Here is a 15370-nt window from a genome sequence, read left to right as displayed (position 1 = left end):
GTTAGAAATACGCAAACAAAGGACAGGGAATGAAAAACAAAGGTTTTGTTTATGTTACCATGTGTTAGAAAAGCGAAAACTGCTCCTAATATTGTGCAGAAGCTGAAGTGACTGACTCCATCTTATCAACAATCAGAAGGCTTTAAAAAAACTCAGAAAAACCAGGGTGACAAGATTTTGCCTTCAAATGTTCATTTTGAACACCAGGCATGTCCAGCACAGCAATTCTAGATGCACATGCAAATGAAGTAGAATGTTCAAGGATTAGGAATGGAACTCTTTACTCTTTATAGGATAACAGAATGCAGTTTGATTTTAAGAAAATGTAAGCAGATTATGACAGTGATGTGAATAATTAGATCTATAACTATATCCTACTGAACTATATCCTGACAAGTACTTTGTACTTCAGAAGTAAAGTAGCCTGGACTAAATATTCTTCACAGTTCCAGTACCAAGCTAGAAGTTGTTGCGTTCATAGTTCAGAGACATGTTATTTCACTTACATCTTACTGTGCATTTATTAGGTTTTCTTTTTATCCTGGTTTTAAACAGCTTACCTACTCCAGATCTTACTCTAAAGTCAAATTCCCAAACATGCCTAAAAAAAAAAAAATTTGGACCAATACAGATTTTTTTCTTTCTGTTTATAGCTGAATTAAATTTTAATATTAACTTTGATTCCAAGTTACCTATTTTCTCTACTTACTCATATACTGGTTGTCAGTGTATGAGATCAAAAATGGTATTGAGGCTTGTAATACATTAGTCATGAGTTACGTTATTCATTTACACTCCTAGTCATGAAAAGATTTATTTTGGAACTTCACTATCAACTTAGGTTAAAATGTCTCAATTTCTTCCTTGAGGAAGAAAGCTTTAACCTTAGTATTCAGTTTTGTATTTTACTACTTACTGAGTTAAATGAAATATGGTAAAACCTTAACTTGAAAGAGTGACAGTAAATCAAGCACTGCTGTATATCTAACAATTGTACCAGAAAAAAGAAACAGGAAAACTTTTTCGAGAATAAAATCCCCAAGTCTGTGTCTACACTTTTTCCATGTCCCAATTTTTTTAAAGACCTAAGCTAGCAAATTACAGGTAAATAAATCATACACATATTTTTGGCCCATATACCTTTTAACCCATGCAAGACTTGAACAGTAGAGGGAAAAGGACATAGCTCTAGGAAAGTCTGAATAAATCAATTTTGTTTTCATTCCCTTGGGAGACCCTGTGGTGTTCTGCACTATATGCAGATCTATGCTAAAATACTGATATTCATTCTTGGTTTCAACTATTTTATTACACATCAATTGAAATTATATATTCTGCTTGACAAGGGAACCACTTTGCTTATCCCAGCAAACTCAAAGTTGGGAAAAAAACCCCCCAACATTTCAGTGTCATTAAAAAATATTTCCATGGAGGAAGATGTATTTAATTTTACTCTCCAGCCTCTGGGCTGGAGACATCTTTCTCTAAAGTTATGATATTTATGATGTTAGTGATATAGCTAAGTCAGGGATCCTGAAGACTAGATTGGTAGAGAGAAGCAAGACAGAACACAAAAGGATGCACAAGCAAAGCCATCCTGGCTACTGGATTTCAAAGTCCTAAGGTCCCTGGGACCTTTTGTGTCTGATGCAAATGATAGTGATCAAAACCATCCCTGGGCATGGTAAGGACTTATCATAGACTAGGGGCTGTTCCCGTTAAGTAGTTTACGTGAGGCTGGGCTCTTTTAGAAGTGGGTTGGCATTACAGACACAGCTCCATGCCATTTGGCCTCCATGCCAGAGATGACATCCTGGTCCCATTTACTTTCCTATTACAAACACAACCTGCATATTCACTAGCTATGCCCACATTCTTTGGCCAAAGCTGTTCTGTGGTATGTCCTACCTTGGAAACAGTAACAGCACTCAATAAAGATGTAGAATATGAAAGACTTTTCCACTATGGACTAACGCAATTCTTTTTCTATTAGACTCATTTAAAAAATAAAAGTGGCATGGGTGTTTCCTTATTTGGTAATTTAACTTCTTTGGAATAAATTTTCTGGTGTACGTCTTTCTGATCCCCTAACTTTCTAGGAAATGTAATGATTTTTCTCAGATTTAACTAAGTATACTTTTTAAAAGTGGCTGGTAATTTCTGTTAATAGTATTTAGGTCACTTCTCCTAAATGCCAGAAAGATTCTGTTTTCTGAAATTCAAATATGTCAAGTCAGATTTAAAATAACAATAATGATAATAATAATAACAGTTGTATTGGAAATAAACAATAAACCACCCATAAAACAACACAACAAATCAAAACAACATGGAAAGTAGAAAATATTTGTCAAAATCTTTCTTTTTGACTGAAGTTGCTTAAGTTTTATCTGCAGACAGCTCTTTCCTCACTAATTTGAAACCATTATTCTAGAGCTGGAGATACTTAGCACTTCTTCCAGTGTTGAAAAAACTTGGTTCCACAGCAAACAGCTGTCTCCACATGAGAATCAAATGTGACAAAGACAGTTAGGAAAAAAGGGTTTCTAAGTGTTCAATATGAAAAAAATGTTTATTTCTAGACTTGATTAACATCCAGCTGTTGTGCTGAACAGATCACCTTTGTTTTCCTATGAAGGTTGATTTATAGAATAAGAATGAATGACCATTCATTCTGCTCATTGAAAGGACATATTTTCCCCCAAGAAAGTTATTCTTTGATATTAACGTGTTGAACTCACAAGGAAAGAGCAAAATTATTAGTCTGAATCCTGCCATAAAACTACAGCTTGAGGCAAAATTTAATGGTGTTCATCTCACTAATTACAAATTTGATGTTTTTTTCTTTTTGCATGGATGAAAAAATCCATAGTAGAATTAATTTGCAAAGTGTACAGTTGCTGCTTTACAGTAGGCAAAACCTTTTCAGTACATTAGGTAGAGAATTTCAAATGTATTTCACTCCAGCAAGGAACCTGAGAAGGTCATATCTCTTGCTCCTCCCACTGCTTACAGCCATGATAACAACACATGGCAGGCAGAGGGCTGGTATAGCCTGTTACTCAAGGATCCCTCTAATGCAAGGAAATTGCCAAGGGGAGAGGATGGATAGACCTGAATCAGCTCCTGCTTTTTTTTAGCCTGTCACCCCAGCTGAAATGCCTTGAAAGCAAGGCAAAATCTGGCAGTTTTAACCCCTCTGATATACAACTTTTGAAACACATCATTCTGCCAGACATGACTGGGATAGTCTTTGAGGCTAATCAAACTTTTGAGTCATACTTCTACATAAAGATGGCATTATACCACATCTATCTCCTTCTCAGCTCTCTGAAGTTCAAATGTAATTTAATTTTTTAGTGGTAGAAAAGGAGCTCATTCCATTTCTCCAAATTAGAAAGTCTGTCTAACCTTTAATCCTATGCAAATGTGATCATTCGGACATCATGTATGCATGGAACAACACTCCCAAACTAATAAAATATTTTCCTCTGCAAAAGAATGGAAGATACTGAAGGGAACAGTCATAAAACACTCCATTTGCAGCATGTGAAATAAAAGGGGAAGGCTTCACTCATGGGTAAGCCAAAATAAAAGTATAGAGTAAGCCCAAAGGTGCAAAGTAGGATGATGGAGAATATTTGTAAATTGTCTCTTATCTCCAAATAATCTACCTTCTGTGGTATACATGCCAGCCGCCTTCCTGGCTGAGTCTGCTCTTCACATTGTAATCCTTTTTCTGTGACTCAGGATTCTTCTGTTCTGTATTCCAGAAATTTTTCATAGAATCATAGAATATCTTGGCTTGGAAGGTACCTAAAAGACCTCGTTTCAAACCCCTTCTATGGGCAGGGACATATTTCACTAGTTGGGTTACTCAGAGTTCCATTTAACCCAGCCTAAAACACTTCCAGAGATGGGGCACCTACCACTTCTCTGGGCAACCTGTGCCTCACCCCCTTTACAGTAAAGATTTTTTTTCCTACCATCTAATCTAAACCTACTTTCCATTTGAAGCAATTTCCCCTTGTCCTGTCACTACATGCCCTTGAAAAATGTTTTTCTCCATTTTTCTTGTAGGATCCCTTCAGGTACTGTAAGGCTTCAACTAGGTGATCCCGAAGCCTTCACTTCTCGAGGTTGAACAATCCCAATTCTCTCAGCCTTTGCTTGCAGAGAAAGTGCTTCATCACCCTAATCTTGGTGATCCTTCTCTGGTCTTGCTCCAACAGGTTAGCATCCTTCCTCTGCTGGGGACCCCAGACCTGGATGCAGTGCTCAAAGGTGGAGTCCATGAGAGGAGACTAGAGAGACAGAATCCCCTCCCTCACCTTTCTGGTCATGCTGCAGTCCAGGACACATTTGGTTTCATGGGCTGTGAGGACACATTGCCAGCTCATGGCCAGCCTCTCATCCACCAGCACACCCAAGTCCTTCTTGGCAGGGCTGCTTTCACTCCGTTCATCCCCAGCCTGTGTTGTTACTGTGGTTTGCCCCAACCCAGGTGGAACACTTTTTACTTGGTCTTGTTAAACCTAATGAGATTCCTGTGGGGCCACTTCTCGAGCTTGTCCAGATTCCTCTAGTTGGCATTCTCACCTTCAGGTGCATCAACCACACCACTCAGCTTAGTGTCAACTGCAAATTTGCTGAGGCTCTGCACTCAATCCCTAGCTCTGTCATAAAAGAGGACATAAAGCAGCAGTGGTCACCATATGGACCCCCGAGGGACCCCACTTTTCTGTCTTCTATCAGCAATTATTTGCTCCACCTTTCCCTAGTCCCACAATTACTGATAATGGTGCTGTCTGTTGAATATGATTAGAAGAAAAATTTGACACACTGCTTTCTTGTAACTTTTTTTTTTTTTTTTTTTTTTTTTTTTTTAAATCCTTTTGAGCTGGCTCTGTTCTTAGCCAAGGAGTCTTCCTCCACATTCTCACTTATACCTCTAGTCTGTGAGGAATCTTTGTCATTTTTGAATCACTGTTGGAATAAATTTTCTTCTTTGTCCCTTTGTTTTTTCTCTACCAGGATCTGACAACATATGACAGAGTTACACAGTATTCTCTGTTGAAATCTTATGGATTCTCTTTATGTCAGCTGGAACGGCCAGCACCTGGCTGTATTGTCAGTGAGTATTTGCAACACAGGTGTTTCTGAGACACTCACTTTCAGGTTTTCCAGAATTTCCCAATAGGATATGGCTTATCTCTGCCTAAACAAGACACCTACATTTTGTCCATGTGAATCATACCCTAAACTCCACTGACTATGCTAACAAAAATTCTGTTGACTGTGATGGAAGACTACAAAACCAACTCAGGTATAGAAACCCATGTTACAGTCCTGAAATTCAGCTGTGAGAATTGCCAAACTCAGAACTGCTCCTTTTTTTCCCCCCTACCCTTTATAACAGACAGCTTTTTAATCAAGAAAGAACTCATTGCAGGATTAATGTTGGACTTTCCCAGGCTGATGTCCTGTACTGAGGGCAATGTAAAATGAAGGCAATTTTAAAATAGTTGTGTTACTATTTCCCTTGCCTGTCTGTCCTCAAAACTGTGAAATGGAACTCATTCATTCAGCATAACTACTTTTTCAGAAAATGTATGTGGGTCATGAACCCCAGTAGCTAAATTTGAAAAATGTCATTGCTTTTTTCATTTTTTATATTTGATGTTTCCATCTGGCAGATAATTCCTCTGTGTCAGATACCATAAATGACCTACAGTGGGTACCCACCCCACCAAGGTGGTAACCTCATGATTCTCCACACTGCACTGCCCCTGTCTTGCTCCATTACTCAGTACCATGTAACAAGTTGACATGGTTATCTCCCAAAGGCAACTTTGGAAGCTTTTCTCCTGGGTTGGAGTCACTGGACATTTTTTCATAAATATTGTATAGGTCAGCTTTTCACTGCAGGTTTAATGTGTCTTATTAAACTTTATATTTTCTGGCTTCACTATATAAATTTAATTTTTTTTTTTAAGCTGGGTCACTGGCTGAAGAAAATTTATTTTTCAAGGCAAACACTAATACTATTTTTTTTTCTAACTACACACAGAATAAATCAAATAACATTTCCCAGAATTTCTAAAAGCTTAGTTTCTATGCTTTGCTCTTTTGCCTCATTTTGATATCCTGTAATAAAAAGTCTGTGTATCTGTGTGCCCTGTGAAGAAAATGGAAATGAGATAGAAATATTCAAAAACATGATAAGCAAATGAAAATAAGAAGCAGTAGGGCATTTATAGAATGTCAGATATCTAGATATTCCTAGGGCAGTTATGTAAGTTCATAAAAGTCTTCATCCAGTTTGGTCATTAACTAAATTCTTCACCATGGACAGCTGGTAAGCATGGGAATAACCCTCATTTCTTTTGTGGGGTCTTACCTTTAAATACATAAAATCTTTTCTTCTTCATTAAAAAGAAATGTACCAGCAGGGAACAGAAAAGACATCAGAACAATGACTGACAGCAGCAAGAGAGTGCTGAAAGCCTTCAAAATAGAGAGCAGTGGCTGGAGCAGTGTGGAGCTGAGTGATGCAGGAGTGCACAGCAGTGCAAGGGACTCGTAATACAACACAGACTAAAGAACCAGCTAACAGTGCCGGTGACCAGCTCGATGAACACTGATGTCAAACACACAGCAGCAAGACCTGCAGAAGAGTTGGGAGGTTTTGATATGTTGAAACACATATACCTGCTCTAGAGGAAATTTCAGACCGAGTTAATCGTAAGCTACTAATCTCCAGTGAGAGGAAATAGGAAGGAATTGGAAATAAAAGTAGAGATATACAGTAAAAATTTTGGCCAACAGAAGAGAGAACGAAATATAGGGTAATCTAGTACAGCAGAGTATTTAAACATTCGTTTAAATTTTAATGTATGGATAATCCCATTGACTTCAACATGTGCTTAAATGATTTGCTAGATCAGGACTTTAATGTGTATTTGAATTAAACCGTAACATGATGATTTAGAACTGAGCTCATTTCAGGTTTCACTAACTGAAGAGAGTTCTGCTCAACTGACATTTGGAGTAGAGATTTTTAATGAATGCCTAGTTACTTCAGAAAGCAATTAGGCTGTCATTCAGTAATGACATTTTTCTCTCTAAAACAATTTTCCTCATTCCAGATTATTTTGTTTCAAATAAAGCTTGCAGGACATCATGCTGCTGGTGGGTAATTATAGTTAACTCATATACACACACACACACACACACATACACGTAGTTCATTTCCAGCCACTTCATCAGCATCTAGAGTCTTATCGAGGCGGGTTGGAAGTTTCTATAACAATGCATACCTCTGCTTAGTACTCCACATTGTAATATATGCAATGTAATAACAGAGTTAAAGGAGAATGGACAGGGTGAAAACATCTAGAAATAAAACAGAACTGAAGTTTAGACAACTGTAACAAACTGCTTCATAAGAACTAAGATTGTGGCTTGTCCACTGTTTGGGACATACTGAATGTCAAAATTCAGAGTAGTATGGTTCACCAGATGGAATTGGTGGCATCAGCTAGACAAATTTTGCTGCAATGTTTTTACTTATCTCCTTCCTTTTCACCAGCAATTTGTTGCTGAAAGCAACTGGTTGTTTCAGCTGGGAGCAAACCCAGAGTTAATACTAAAGCCCTAAGACCAACAAAAAAACCCAGCTGGAATTCATCTATGGAAAGCTGGAGTTATCCTATATGTTTTTATGACGCATGGTTCAGTACTAAGCATGCTAGCCTCAGGAAGGAAAAAAGTTAACATGTAAGTGCACTGTCAGCAGAGTCTGATACATAACCAGCACACATATTGGGATAGCAGCAAGTAGGCCTAATTCTCCAGCCTGAAGTGGAAATAAACTGAAGAAGATAAAATAAAATGTTGAGCTGATGTTGAGAAACACATGGCTAGATATGTGGTTAGGGGTATTTGTTGCATTAAAACATTTTCCCCTGAGGCAATCTTTCTGATGGCAACTGACATGACTGGTGTTTTACAGTTCTGCCTTTTAGAGAGTCTAATCAGGCCAGTGCTCAGTTCCTGGAGGGAAATGGATAACAGGTGCTAAACCCAGCTGGACTGTTTGAATTAGCCTGGCTGGCAAAAGAAGCCTGTGGCCTAATGTTCACTGTAAGAGCAGTCAGGCTCCATGGCTCAGCTCAGATCATAGTCCTGGGATCCAAACCTGGTGGTGAAGGAGACACGTAAGACTGCACTGAAGCTTACTATGGATCTCTGCTGCAAGATTCAGTCAGAACCAAACTGAGTGAAAATAACAAGTATCAAGAGAGTGCAATTATTTATAAGATTGGTCATTTCAGAAAAAAAAAGCCAATAAAAATTGTAGGTGAGAAAAGGGCACTAACAACAGAGTAAAACACCTTCTTCTAGAGTTATACCCATTTAGACTCCTCTGTCACTTAATTTCTATATCTTTTATTTATTCATCTGCTTAACCCCTTGATCGAAAAATCATTATATCAATGTTGTTTCAGGAGAAACCTATGCTTGGGCCACACTGACTTCAAAGAGACATCCACACATTTCCTGTCCGCACTGTTCCTGGAAGGAGGACTTGATTTATGCTGCTGTCCCCTGAATCCTTGTGTTTGCTGCCTGTGAGACTGGCAGACCACTGGGTGTTGCCATGTCCAGGGAGCTATAGAAGAGGAAGCATTTAATGGGGTTATCATGGACCTCTTCCCACATCACTGACAATGCTCTAGGGGAGCTCTTTGGCATCTGGGGCTCTAACAATTCTGTCCACAGGGCAATTCATGAGCACATCACTGATGGACAAATAGCTTCTCAGAGGAGTTCTGTCACAGTGTAGCTGTGCATATATGGATCGTGATAACCACACTGAATCCCTGGATTTTGGTAGTGCTAATGCAGCCAGTCAGGATCAAAAAAAGGTTTTGTCTGTCCTATGTTTTATATTATATCCTATGTTACAAGTTTAATGCTAGTCTTCTTCAGTGGCTTGACAGGATTCACTCTTCCCCACCTTTAGTGTATAGATCAGTTCCTGAAGAGTACTTCTGTCATTCTCAGAAGCTCTGGAGACCAGCCACAGCTATTCCACACAGACAGAGTTTACCATTGCTGCTAACGTATTATATTCATTCACTCAGTGCAATGTATGTACCCTGTGGTGATTTCCAGAATTAAGCCAGACTGCAGACTTAGGGGCAGGTGAGGAGTTTTTTTCTCAGTCTAATTACCAAGGGCCATGAAACAGGTTGTTTTTTTTTTCTCTTTAATCTGACCATAGTCACTATCTAAGCTAAATTTCTTGCAATCATCAATATCAATATGGCAGTGTACCTTCTTTGATTTCTCATGTTCTCTTCCTACAGCATATTATAATTGTTACTTTTAAATTGCTCAATGCAGCTGCTGAGCTTGTTGCAAGCTGCTGATCAGTGTTATGTAGTAGTAGTAGTATTTGAAGTAGAATTTCTGTGAACCCTGCAAAGGTAGAAACCTATTTTGTCACTGTATGTAGTTTTACAGGTCTTGACACAATAACCAGGTGGTGCCCGTAAATCAGACGTTCATAGGTCTTTAAATTTAGTGAAATTATCTGACAACCTAACTTGTTATGGCTTCTTTCAAGCTTAGTAGAATAATCAAATTATGTTTTTCTGAGAAAATCTTGAGACTTTCAGTAGAATGCAAGCAAGTTGTTCTCAGTCCTTGGAAATTGTCACCAACTAAAACTACAGAATAGTTTCTTTCTTGAAAAATAAAAGCAATCTCTTTGCCACAGTTTGTCCTGTTATAGGCAATGTAAAAGTTAAATAAAGGTACAATCTCAGTCCTGCTTATTAGCTGTGGCTTTGATGGTGTGTAGTGGTGTGAGAGTGGTTTTATTAAGTTATTAAGGTTTTTTTGTAAGGTTTTAAAGTTATTTTTGTAATGGTTTAGTCCACTGTACCTCCCTGTGTTTTGTAATAGTTTTCCCCCTTATGAGTTGGTGGTATAACCAGATGTTTTTGGTCAATCATTCCTTCCCTGCACCTGTCCCTGTCAATCCCCGCCCCGCTCTCCTCGTGGTCGCCCTGTCTGTCACTTCGAGACCCTTCCCTGGATTCTGGAAAGATCCAGGAGAGGTGTCAAGTGGTAGCCTGGTGCCCGGGGAATCCCCTCCTACCCTCCTGTGATTTGTTAATGGTTTAGAGGTTGACACCCTGTTACCACCCCTGTGTTCCCTGGTTGGCTGACCCGTTGTCAGCCCTCCCCTGTTTATAAGTGGCTGTCAAGCTTTGATCTCTGCTCTCTCTGGGCAGCAGTAGGCTGAGCTCTTTGCCGGACTCCCCTTATTAAACTACCATATACCCTGCCTAAAGAGAGTCGATTCTTTTTCCGTCGCCGCAGTCGCAACTCCATCGGGTCCACTCGCTGGTGTGGGGAACCAAGAGCCCACTGGGAGGAGGTTACTCGCCCTGCCTGTAACCCCGACCGATCCTCGTAGTAGCAGTGCAGAACTGAGCTAGCCTGCGCGCCTGCCAGGAGTGAGGGGACACTGCTATAATGGTGTTAAAGACAGAGTTAGCAAGTGCCATGGTACCATCTCAGGGACCCCACAGCCCCAGAGTCCAGATACCATAGAGCATTCCTGATGGCATCAAGGTGTTGAGAAGACAACAGACATGTCAGAAGACCCAGCTCATAGAAAAAGCTGCCTACAACCCTTAACTGCGAAGAGTACATCATAGCTTAGCCTCAAACAAGGGAATAGAAGTGGAAACTGATTTTTCCAAATCTTACAGATATTTTCATCTTGTGATATACATAGAAGAAACTCATCTGGACTTTTTATTTTACCTCGGATCCCTCAAAATCTGACAAAAGTTTTGGTTGTCACTCTTATACCAGAATCTATCCTATAGAGGTTGTAGTTATGACACTCTCTTCTGTATTGGAATTTTATTTCAGCTTGTATATCTTGAGTAGAGAGATAATTCAGGAAAAAATAGGGATTAAAAAAAAAAAAAAAAAAGATACTTATCTTTCAGTATTTGCCTATATCTACCAGTAGTCTTAAAAACAAAAGCAATCAACAACCTCTTAAATCTTGGACTGATGATGAAAATTTCTTGCAATCGTCAATATCTTATGGCAGAATACCAAGACTGGATATGGGTGGAAATTCACAAGAAAGGGTTTCTTAATGACAGGTGTAAATACACTTCCTTCCCTTAAGTGCTCACAAATACCACAGTGAAATATGTTGACAAGGTCGACAGGACTGTATTTATACTAGGGTGATAAAAATACAGCTTATCAAGTGCTATAAGGCTAGGTGCACACTTTGGAGAAAAAAATGCAGAGACAATGTGAGCTGAGCTGATCAACGTGGTCTTCTCTTCAGAATCAGCTCAAAAGGAAAGGATACTGCAGTAGTTTTTGTTCTCCAAGTTGGGGAACTGCCAAAATAGCATATTTTTCCCCCCACAATGTGTCAGCAACAGCAACACAGTCATTTCAATTTACTTCAAACCGCTGTTAAATTGCTACCAACATGTCCAGAATAATTTTCTCCAACCAGCTTTCAGCTGCTCTTTTGATATCACAGCAGCACTATAGAGGTGAAAAGCTCTAACTCCTGCTTGTGCTCCTGTGAGTCACGCAATGCTTAGGTGTTTATTTTTCTGAGAAAGTATTTCAATTTGCCACTTATAGTTAAGACACATTTACCACCAAATATTTGGAGCTAGAACTGAGTTTCTTCAACAGCTAATATCCCTAGCAATCTAATAATGCAATTAAAAATGCCACCAATGTGGCAGATTTTCATTCTGCTAAGGATTTATTCATAGTATTTTCTGTTAAAACATTGCAGATCCACTAGGTTTTTTATTGTTTTGTCTTTAAAAATCACACTATGTAAAGACAAAGACCTCAGTCTTAATCTTTAAAACAAGAAATTTCAGTCATTAGATTTTAAAAAAAAAGTATTTTGAGGAATGCCAGTCATTTTTTTTAACATCAATTCCCAACCTGCAGATCAGAAAGAGCTTTATATATTTCCTAGAAAACACCCATGTTATTAAAAAAAAAAAAAAAAAAAAAAAAAAAAAAAAAAAAAAAGTTCAATGTCAATCCCCATGACAGTTAACATCAGGATTTCTTTAAATGCAACTGTCTAAAAATTCAAGGATTAGGCTAATAGATGTTTTTCTCTGTACTTCTAGGAGAGTCAAGTCACTTGTTTTACTGCACAGTGCCGGCAGCTATAAATCACACCCAGTGGTTAGCAGTGGGGAGCATTTAGACCATTGATGTTAAGTGGGTGTCTCACTTTGCCTGTAGGACACATCGGTCCATGTGCTACTGATACAACATTGTTCAGGCAGCAAAACACATGTTTTTGAATGTTGTCATAAGACAACTCGTTGCTCTCACCCAGGTCTATGTAAAGTCTATGAGCAAGGCAGAGCCTGAGCACCACAGAGTACTAAGTATGGAAAAGAGTTTTACATATTAGATGAGGTAAAATGTCTGTGGTGGCAAAGGCATTCATGTTAATCACAAGATTAACATTGCATACATTTCTGGAGGATGCAGATATTCAGTCTCTAAGCAGTAAGTCATTAAAGGCGAAGACACTGAAGGGTTCTGAAACCTATGTACTTTCCTAACCATTTTCCTTTTTCAGGAGATAGTTTACCAATTACCTTAGCCACAGAGAGATACCTGCAACTACTGATACTTTGACTAGTTTTTGTAAGTCAATAAGAGAATAAATAAATAAATAACACAAGCAAACATATTTCTCCACTTACTTGATTTGGAAGGTTTTAGGTCACATCTGCTCCCATCAGCTTCTACCATGTTCAGATACTAAACCATCTGGCACATACTGAGAAAGATATAAACAAGGGAATTCTAACAGAGGAATGTCATAAAGTGGGTCACTCACTAAACCTCTTCAGTGGAAAACTAAGCAGAAATTGGCCTATATGATAGAGGAGCATGAAATGTGTTTGGATGAGTGACACTGCATCAGAGTGTGGATCTGAAGGTAGGAGTGTACAGAAAGCATATCTTGCAACCTCCTGTAAGCAATTACATTGAATCACAAGCATGGGGAACATGTTTTCTAATTATTTCTTATATCTCATGGACTTTCAGCTTGAATTGTCAACTCATCCTCCACTTTTCCTTTTTCATAGATAAAATGTAATTTTCTTTCTTGCTACCTACAAGGTAATGGATATTCACAGCAAACTAATATTTAAAACTGTCTTCCTTGTCATAGCAAACTGTTGCAGATGTGCATTTCCCTTCAAGAGAGAAGCAACAATAAATTTTAATGATATTAAAAAGTTCAGTGGTAAATGCAACAGTGCTTTAACAAGATCCGATGGCAAGGTACACTGGATTATTTACTGCATAGATGATGATGACAGACAAAATCCTCAGGGAGAATCTTCCATTGAGTTATGAGGTTCAGAAAGGACCCAAATTATTTCTAAACTTCTCTGAGGAGAGTTTAGGTGTGTCTGGATTTGGATTTCATTCCACATTAGGTCAAACATCATTTATGTTTATAAATTATTGTTTACATCTAAACAATTATTTATACACAATCAATCCTTTATACCACTTGGCTAAGATTTCAAAGTTTCAGCATGCTTGGTCTCAACTCACTTACTAAGTGAATGTGATAAGGAGTCCCTCAAACTTGAGCAATCATTTTAAGAAGCACAGGGACCCCCTTCACTGCTCAAGGGAAGGTCCAGCTGGGCAGCCCACTGCCATGCAGGAGAGCACACTGTCATGCCAGCACTGGCAATTACACAAGAGACAATGCACTTTTTATGTTCAATAACTATGATACTGTTTAATTCCCAGGACTTTCTTAGTCTTTAAGATACAAGACAATTAGGAGTATTAATAAATACGACAAATATATATAAAAAGCCTGAAATGGGGGGGGGGGGGAGGCAGAAAGATATAAATCCTGCCTTACCAATTTGTTCCATGTTTTCAACAGCCATCGATCTAAAATGTCAATCTGAAATTAATTATTTTGAATCAAGCAAGAAAAATAAGCCACATACAATTTTGAATGTTTTAGGCCTTAAACTAAAATACTGTTTGCAATTCTAATATTCCCATTGTAATCCTTGCTCATCTTTATCTATCATGCGTGTTCAATAACAGAAAACAAAAGATGACTGTCATTATATTAGGTACCAAATCTATCAGGAGGTGGTATCCTACTGTATTGATGTAACAATTTATAAAAAGTGATGTCTGTAAGGTGATGTCTTATTTTTTTAAAAAGCCATTGTTATATGGGGCTAGCAAAGGATATAAAAGAAAGTGACTATTAACAACAAAACTTAGGTGTAGGTTATCAGGTGGGACCACTGCCACCAAGTGGAAGTAAGATCTGCATCAGTTCACCTCAGAGGTCCATCACATTCTGTTTTAGGCTGTGCCATCCACTAATGAATATGTTTCAAAAGTTAGTCCAAGTTTTATTCAACTGCAAACAGACTATCCCTTGGGGGACACTCTGTCTCTTGGGGTATAGATATGGGATCTGGGATTCCCCAAAATTCTGTCAATAGGAAGTTTATTTGCATAGGCAAACACACATATATGTTTAATTGAGCTAATACAACTGCCTTTCATTATCATATAATTAGTTTTATAATCCTGCTCCTTTCTTGGTTTTTATTTCTTGCAACAGTGAGTCTCATTATCTACTAAGCACCTTAAATAGTACTTTTGACAAATTTTAATCTGTTTCTCCTTCAAACTTCATCAAGTTCCTTACATTAGGAAAATGCTCACAATGTATATTAAATTTTTCATTTCAATTTGCATTAAACACTCCCTAGGTCAGAATTCAATTGCATTTATTAACATATTGCCCATTCAAATTTTGGGTTCTAACTAGAATAACTTGGGAACATGTATATTACTGTACTGTGTCCTTCTATGGACTCTTTTTGTCATTTTGGATTAATGACCCACTCTACTATATTCATTGATTCTGTCAACATTCATCCATTATAAACTGGGAATAAAACTTCCACATATCAGAATGGTTGATGCCAGGATAAAATTTCTAAAGGCAGTGAAATGTTGAGGGCCCTTTTAGTAGGCAAGGATTTGGAAAATCATTTGAATAAAATGAATCAACTAATGAAGACAGGTATTCAGTAGGTGGATAGATGTCTCGTAGACCTCAATATAATTTTCCTTATCAAACTCATTAATTTTTTTCCCATGAAGCCAGCACTGTAAAAATTGGACTGTTATGTAAATTATTTTTTAAAAAAAAAATCAGAAATTAACATGGTTTTGTTCAGAAGCACACACGTATTTCTTT

Source organism: Hirundo rustica, chromosome 1, assembly GCF_015227805.2.
Source record: "Hirundo rustica isolate bHirRus1 chromosome 1, bHirRus1.pri.v3, whole genome shotgun sequence".
Taxonomy (NCBI): Eukaryota; Metazoa; Chordata; class Aves; order Passeriformes; family Hirundinidae; genus Hirundo; species Hirundo rustica.
The sequence above is the reverse complement of the archived record's forward strand: the minus strand, read 5'-3'. Positions refer to the sequence as shown.